The sequence below is a fragment of the Schistocerca gregaria genome, unplaced genomic scaffold (genome assembly GCF_023897955.1).
Source record: "Schistocerca gregaria isolate iqSchGreg1 unplaced genomic scaffold, iqSchGreg1.2 ptg000874l, whole genome shotgun sequence".
NCBI classification, from domain to species: Eukaryota; Metazoa; Arthropoda; class Insecta; order Orthoptera; family Acrididae; genus Schistocerca; species Schistocerca gregaria.
Window position 1 is genome coordinate 150,001 of NW_026062235.1, and position 7,500 is coordinate 157,500.

At 51.8% G+C, this 7,500-nt stretch overlaps 3 non-coding genes across 3 annotated transcripts in view; all 3 read right to left on the reverse strand.

The window, feature by feature from the left end:
- The window catches only part of LOC126323877 (large subunit ribosomal RNA), a 4,222-nt gene extending 4,158 nt beyond the window's left edge, over positions 1 to 64 (reverse strand). Inside the window, exon 1 of the ribosomal RNA XR_007559737.1 lies at positions 1 to 64. This exon is cut by the window's left edge and continues 4,158 nt beyond it. This is a non-coding gene — a ribosomal RNA (large subunit ribosomal RNA).
- Positions 65 to 252: 188 nt separating this feature from the next.
- LOC126323842 (5.8S ribosomal RNA) lies at positions 253 to 407 on the reverse strand. The gene has a single exon (XR_007559704.1). It is a non-coding gene; the product is annotated as a 5.8S ribosomal RNA (ribosomal RNA).
- Positions 408 to 769: 362 nt separating this feature from the next.
- LOC126323856 (small subunit ribosomal RNA) lies at positions 770 to 2,662 on the reverse strand. The gene has a single exon (XR_007559718.1). It is a non-coding gene; the product is annotated as a small subunit ribosomal RNA (ribosomal RNA).
- Positions 2,663 to 7,500: the final 4,838 nt, after the last annotated feature.

Below are 7,500 nucleotides of genomic sequence, written 5' to 3' on the forward strand. Positions count from 1 at the left end.
TTTCTTTTCCTCCGCTTAGTAATATGCTTAAATTCAGCGGGTAGTCTCGCCTGCTCTGAGGTCGTTGTACGAGGTGTCGCACGCCACACCGCCAGCCGGCTGTGCACGCTACCGAGAAAGTACCGGTATGCGAACCGCCAGGCGACGGGCGCGCATCGCACGTTTAAGGAGACGCGGCCGGCCACACAGGCGACCACGACACTCCCACGTCTCCGAAGCGGGACAAACGCCGCGCGCTTCAGTATACGTAGCCGACCCTCAGCCAGACGTGGCCCGGGAACGGAATCCATGGACCGCAATGTGCGTTCGAAACGTCGATGTTCATGTGTCCTGCAGTTCACATGTCGACGCGCAATTTGCTGCGTTCTTCATCGACCCACGAGCCGAGTGATCCACCGTCCTGGGTGATCTTTTCCTTTTCAGTCTCCCACTGTCTCTTTCAAGACAGTAGCATTTGCGGGACTGAGGCGTCTGACGGCCCCTGTTCCACTATTTTTTTTGTGTCCAACGGCCTCACAGCCGATGGGCGTCGTACGGCTCCACACCGGAGCGGACAGGCACTCGGGCGAACGTCATTCAAAACCGGCGCCAGGCGCCAGGTACCGCAGGCCAGCCGCTCCAGAGCTTCAGCGCTCGTACCACACAACAACAACACTTCCGCTAGTTTTGAGAGGCACGCGTGGTTCCGCACGCGGCGCACGGCCACTGCCGTACAGGTAGCGTGTTGCGCGACACGACACGCACATCGAAAGACATGCAGTCTAGTCGGTAATGATCCTTCCGCAGGTTCACCTACGGAAACCTTGTTACGACTTTTACTTCCTCTAAATGATCAAGTTTGGTCATCTTTCCGGTAGCATCGGCAACGACAGAGTCGATGCCGCGTACCAGTCCGAAGACCTCACTAAATCATTCAATCGGTAGTAGCGACGGGCGGTGTGTACAAAGGGCAGGGACGTAATCAACGCGAGCTTATGACTCGCGCTTACTGGGAATTCCTCGTTCATGGGGAACAATTGCAAGCCCCAATCCCTAGCACGAAGGAGGTTCAGCGGGTTACCCCGACCTTTCGGCCTAGGAAGACACGCTGATTCCTTCAGTGTAGCGCGCGTGCGGCCCAGAACATCTAAGGGCATCACAGACCTGTTATTGCTCAATCTCGTGCGGCTAGAAGCCGCCTGTCCCTCTAAGAAGAAAAGTAATCGCTGACAGCACGAAGGATGTCACGCGACTAGTTAGCAGGCTAGAGTCTCGTTCGTTATCGGAATTAACCAGACAAATCGCTCCACCAACTAAGAACGGCCATGCACCACCACCCACCGAATCAAGAAAGAGCTATCAATCTGTCAATCCTTCCGGTGTCCGGGCCTGGTGAGGTTTCCCGTGTTGAGTCAAATTAAGCCGCAGGCTCCACTCCTGGTGGTGCCCTTCCGTCAATTCCTTTAAGTTTCAGCTTTGCAACCATACTTCCCCCGGAACCCAAAAGCTTTGGTTTCCCGGAGGCTGCCCGCCGAGTCATCGGAGGAACTGCGGCGGATCGCTGGCTGGCATCGTTTATGGTTAGAACTAGGGCGGTATCTGATCGCCTTCGAACCTCTAACTTTCGTTCTTGATTAATGAAAACATACTTGGCAAATGCTTTCGCTTCTGTTCGTCTTGCGACGATCCAAGAATTTCACCTCTAACGTCGCAATACGAATGCCCCCGCCTGTCCCTATTAATCATTACCTCGGGTTCCGAAAACCAACAAAATAGAACCGAGGTCCTATTCCATTATTCCATGCACACAGTATTCAGGCGGGCTTGCCTGCTTTAAGCACTCTAATTTGTTCAAAGTAAACGTGCCGGCCCACCGAGACACTCAACAAAGAGCACCCTGGTAGGATTTAAACGGGGTCCGCCTCGGGACGCGAAAGCACCCCTTCGGCTCGCCCCACCGGCAGGACGTCCCACGATACATGCCAGTTAAACACCGACGGGCGGTGAACCAACAGCGTGGGACACAAATCCAACTACGAGCTTTTTAACCGCAACAACTTTAATATACGCTATTGGAGCTGGAATTACCGCGGCTGCTGGCACCAGACTTGCCCTCCAATAGATACTCGTTAAAGGATTTAAAGTGTACTCATTCCGATTACGGGGCCTCGGATGAGTCCCGTATCGTTATTTTTCGTCACTACCTCCCCGTGCCGGGAGTGGGTAATTTGCGCGCCTGCTGCCTTCCTTGGATGTGGTAGCCGTTTCTCAGGCTCCCTCTCCGGAATCGAACCCTGATTCCCCGTTACCCGTTACAACCATGGTAGGCGCAGAACCTACCATCGACAGTTGATAAGGCAGACATTTGAAAGATGCGTCGCCGGTACGAGGACCGTGCGATCAGCCCAAAGTTATTCAGAGTCACCAAGGCAAACGGACCAGACAAGCCAATCCGATTGGTTTTGATCTAATAAAAGCGTCCCTTCCATCTCTGGTCGGGACTCTGTTTGCATGTATTAGCTCTAGAATTACCACAGTTATCCAAGTAACGTGGGTACGATCTAAGGAACCATAACTGATTTAATGAGCCATTCGCGGTTTCACCTTAATGCGGCTTGTACTGAGACATGCATGGCTTAATCTTTGAGACAAGCATATGACTACTGGCAGGATCAACCAGGGAGCTGCGTCAACTAGAGCTGAGCAGCCGGCCGCCCGGGAGTGTGTCCCGGGGGCCCGCGCGAACACGCAAGCGTCCGCTCAATTATTCTGCAAACAGGAGGAGGCCGAGCTCCCCTGCACGATACACCTCGAAACCCTCTCAGGTCCCGGCGGCGCGCAGCGCCGTCCTAGGTACTTGGTCGGTTTCGAGAGAGGCGCAATCGCCCGGAGTTAGGCGAGTAGACGGTTTTAGTGCGAACACCCTTGCTCCCAACTGAGCTTGCCGCTGCCGACAGAGGCCCGGGAGCGTGCTGTCGTGGCATTGCCGGCGGGAGACAACACGCGCCACCTATGGTGACCGGCAGCTCCAACGCCAGCGCCACACAAGGGCAAAGCCCCACTTGGGTGCAGAAGCGAACTCTCCCAGCACAGCGCACGCGCCAACACGTCCGCACAACTGCGATACAAACCACCTGCGAGAACCGCTGGGGCGACCGAGCAGCAGACGGCGTCGCGGCGCCGAGTGCCAGGCGGCGGCGCATCCTCAACGCACACAGTCCTCAATCAGACCAGCACACTGCAGATGTCCACCGCGCTTCGCACCGGGCTCGGCTGAACCAACTTTGGCCGCCAGGCGCCGCGTGCAGGGTGCGCCGCAGCGTAGCTGCGCCGCCTGCCGGGCCCGTCGGCTGGCGCTCCTGCCACTCGGCGCCCCCCACCAGCCGCCTGTTGCGCGTGCGCCCACGCAGCGCGCGGCCAACACGCCGGGCGGCCCCCCTTCACCGGCCGGGAACAGTCCCACCAAGCCACCGCCGCGTATCGCTTCATACCCACATGGGCCTAGTCACGCGTGTGGATGTGGCGGGTACCGCTGAAACAACCGGTTAATAGCTGTACCGATCGTCGCCATCACAGATTCACCTCCAGCGTGAACAACCGCTCAACAACGGATTTCCAGTTCATTTGCGTATCTTGGGCAGTAAACGTAGATGTCCACCTACATTTGCGAATTCAACAATTCTTGCATGCCAGGATGTCATGTGTCACGACACGCTACATCAGACCACATACACACTGCGACATGTGCAGAAGAGAACACGTGGAAGGTGGCCCGCGCACGTATGCGATGTACCTTCCGCGATCCACTGTCAACCGGCATCTGCGGCATGTCCCAGATATGGAACGCGGTCCACCAGGGTAGCACTTTGTGTGAGGCAATACGACAAAGTCGGAATACACGCGTCACTACATCAGACGGCTCACGCTGACCTGACCTGACCTGACTCACCGCACCACCACCCCCAGCGACCCAGGGTGACATACAATGCGTTCGTACGTTCCTCCCACACGCCTCTACGGCGTACCACAGTGCAACCTAGCTGTTATTGGGAGACGAGACAAGTAGCATCAAGCACAACATATGGAAATTGAGATTCGACACCGTTGGGCACAGCCAGCGTACGGTCACACGTATCACACTACTTCACTCTGTACGTAACGACCGATGATCGGTACAGCGTGTGGGTTACGCGTACGACATCAGCGGACAATGGACACAGACCATACCACGACGTACACTGAGGGCGTCGACATCTGAATGCAACTGAACAGCTGCGAGGCTCATTTAACACTCAAACGCCAGACCGACCAGCTTGAGAGGACAGAGACACAAAGAGGGGGACAGAGGGGGACAGAGGGGGGGGAGGGGGGGGGTCGGCGATATAGTCCTATTGCAGTACAATTGACAGTGGATAGCAGGAATATGTGGAAAGTAAGCAACACTCGCAAGACATCTACATGAGGATAACAACGACACCAGAGATTCCGAGCAGTGAACTATGTTAGGCAAAGGGACAACGTGGGTTAGGTTAAGGGACAACGTGGGTTAGGTTAAGGGACAACGTGGGTTAGGTTAAGGGACAACGTGGGTTAGGTTAAGGGACAACGTGGGTTAGGTTAAGGGACAACGTGGGTTAGGTTAAGGGACAACGTGGGTTAGGTTAAGGGACAACGTGGGTTAGGTTAAGGGACAACGTGGGTTAGGTTAAGGGACAACGTGGGTTAGGTTAAGGGACAACGTGGGTTAGGTTAAGGGACAACGTGGGTTAGGTTAAGGGACAACGTGGGTTAGGTTAAGGGACAACGTGGGTTAGGTTAAGGGACAACTTGAGTTAGGTTAAGGGACAACTTGAGTTAGGTTAAGGGACAACTTGAGTTAGGTTAAGGGACAACTTGAGTTAGGTTAAGGGACAAATTGAGTTAGGTTAAGGGACAAATTGAGTTAGGTTAAGGGACAAATTGAGTTAGGTTAAGGGACAAATTGAGTTAGGTTAAGGGACAAATTGAGTTAGGTTAAGGGACAACTTGAGTTAGGTTAAGGGACAACTTGAGTTAGGTTAAGGGACAACTTGAGTTAGGTTAAGGGACAACTTGAGTTAGGTTAAGGGACAACTTGAGTTAGGTTAAGGGACAACTTGAGTTAGGTTAAGGGACAACTTGAGTTAGGTTAAGGGACAAATTGAGTTAGGTTAAGGGACAAATTGAGTTAGGTTAAGGGACAAATTGAGTTAGGTTAAGGGACAAATTGAGTTAGGTTAAGGGACAAATTGAGTTAGGTTAAGGGACAACTTGAGTTAGGTTAAGGGACAACTTGAGTTAGGTTAAGGGACAACTTGAGTTAGGTTAAGGGACAACTTGAGTTAGGTTAAGGGACAACTTGAGTTAGGTTAAGGGACAACTTGAGTTAGGTTAAGGGACAAATTGAGTTAGGTTAAGGGACAAATTGAGTTAGGTTAAGGGACAAATTGAGTTAGGTTAAGGGACAAATTGAGTTAGGTTAAGGGACAAATTGAGTTAGGTTAAGGGACAAATTGAGTTAGGTTAAGGGACAACTTGAGTTAGGTTAAGGGACAAATTGAGTTAGGTTAAGGGACAACTTGAGTTAGGTTAAGGGACAACTTGAGTTAGGTTAAGGGACAACTTGAGTTAGGTTAAGGGACAACTTGAGTTAGGTTAAGGGACAACTTGAGTTAGGTTAAGGGACAACTTGAGTTAGGTTAAGGGACAAATTGAGTTAGGTTAAGGGACAAATTGAGTTAGGTTAAGGGACAAATTGAGTTAGGCTAAGGGACAAATTGAGTTAGGTTAAGGGACAACTTGAGTTAGGTTAAGGGACAACTTGAGTTAGGTTAAGGGACAACTTGAGTTAGGTTAAGGGACAACTTGAGTTAGGTTAAGGGACAAATTGAGTTAGGTTAAGGGACAAATTGAGTTAGGTTAAGGGACAAATTGAGTTAGGTTAAGGGACAACTTGAGTTAGGTTAAGGGACAAATTGAGTTAGGTTAAGGGACAAATTGAGTTAGGTTAAGCGATAATCTGGTACAGCCACAGTTAGGTTAAGCGATAATCTGGTACAGCCACAGTTAGGTTAAGCGATAATCTGGTACAGCCACAGTTAGGTTAAGCGATAATCTGGTACAGCCACAGTTAGGTTAAGCGATAATCTGGTACAGCCACAGTTAGGTTAAGCGATAATCTGGTACAGCCACAGTTAGGTTAAGCGATAAACTGGTACAGCCACAGTTAGGTTAAGCGATAAACTGGTACAGCCACAGTTAGGTTAAGCGATAAACTGGTACAGCCACAGTTAGGTTAAGCGATAAACTGGTACAGCCACAGTTAGGTTAAGCGATAAACTGGTACAGCCACAGTTAGGTTAAGCGATAAACTGGTACAGCCACAGTTAGGTTAAGCGATAAACTGGTACAGCCACAGTTAGGTTAAGCGATAAACTGGTACAGCCACAGTTAGGTTAAGCGATAAACTGGTACAGCCACAGTTAGGTTAAGCGATAAACTGGTACAGCCACAGTTAGGTTAAGCGATAAACTGGTACAGCCACAGTTAGGTTAAGCGATAAAGTTGGTTAAATTTGGTATTGTGTGGGAAGGGGGCAGAGAGAGAGGGGGGGGGGGGGGGTGGATAGTGGTGGCAGTACACGGATGCCTGAGTCACCGTCAGATACGTCACGTCGGTTCGATGCTTGTAGCAAGAGGCTGGCGGATGTGTGTCTCTCACTTCTGCAATTTTTCATGTGGTATAACACGAGGGCGGGGGATGATATTTGGTGCCCCTCTGTGTAGGATGTGTGTTGGTGGTGTTGATTTATCTGAGCAATGGTAGTTGTCGGAGGAGTGGGGTATTGTGCTTTTATAGGTGGACCTACTGCTCTGGTTATCATAGTGTCGACGGTGCAATGTGGCAGAGAGGATGCACTCGACATTGTCGCATTCCAGATGTTTACGTATTGTGTGTCTCCGTTGCAGGCCGAGAGTGGTGCATGTTCGAGTGTCTGGCTGACGTGCGATTCACGTTGTGTGCCCAGTCTTACAGCACGTATAGGGACATTCGCATAAATCATCTATATTTGGCCTTGCATCATTTACTAAGCAGTGCCGTGAGACGACCGAACTATTAGGAAAGTACTGATGTACCGCATAATGTTTACCTTCCACCACACGGCGAGTATCGACTGTGCCCAGCGTTGCCACCGCAGGCAGCGGTCACCGTCACCATTGTGCGGCGGAACGGAACATCTATATCCTCAGAGGAGCACTCTTTGCCGCCGGGCGTCACGTCTCGCGGCCTGCCGGCCAGCGCCCACGACGAACTTACTGCATGTATAGGGACAGCGGGAATTTGGCATACTTGATATAACTCTTCATGAGGCGCAAGATATAGGGGTGGATTGCAACTTACGACTGCGAGAAAAGTCCGCCGTTCATCCGCCGGAGTTGCGATTTCGGCGGGGCACGTACGGTCGCGGGTGGAGCACTTGGTGCGGCGTACGCACCCGGGTTG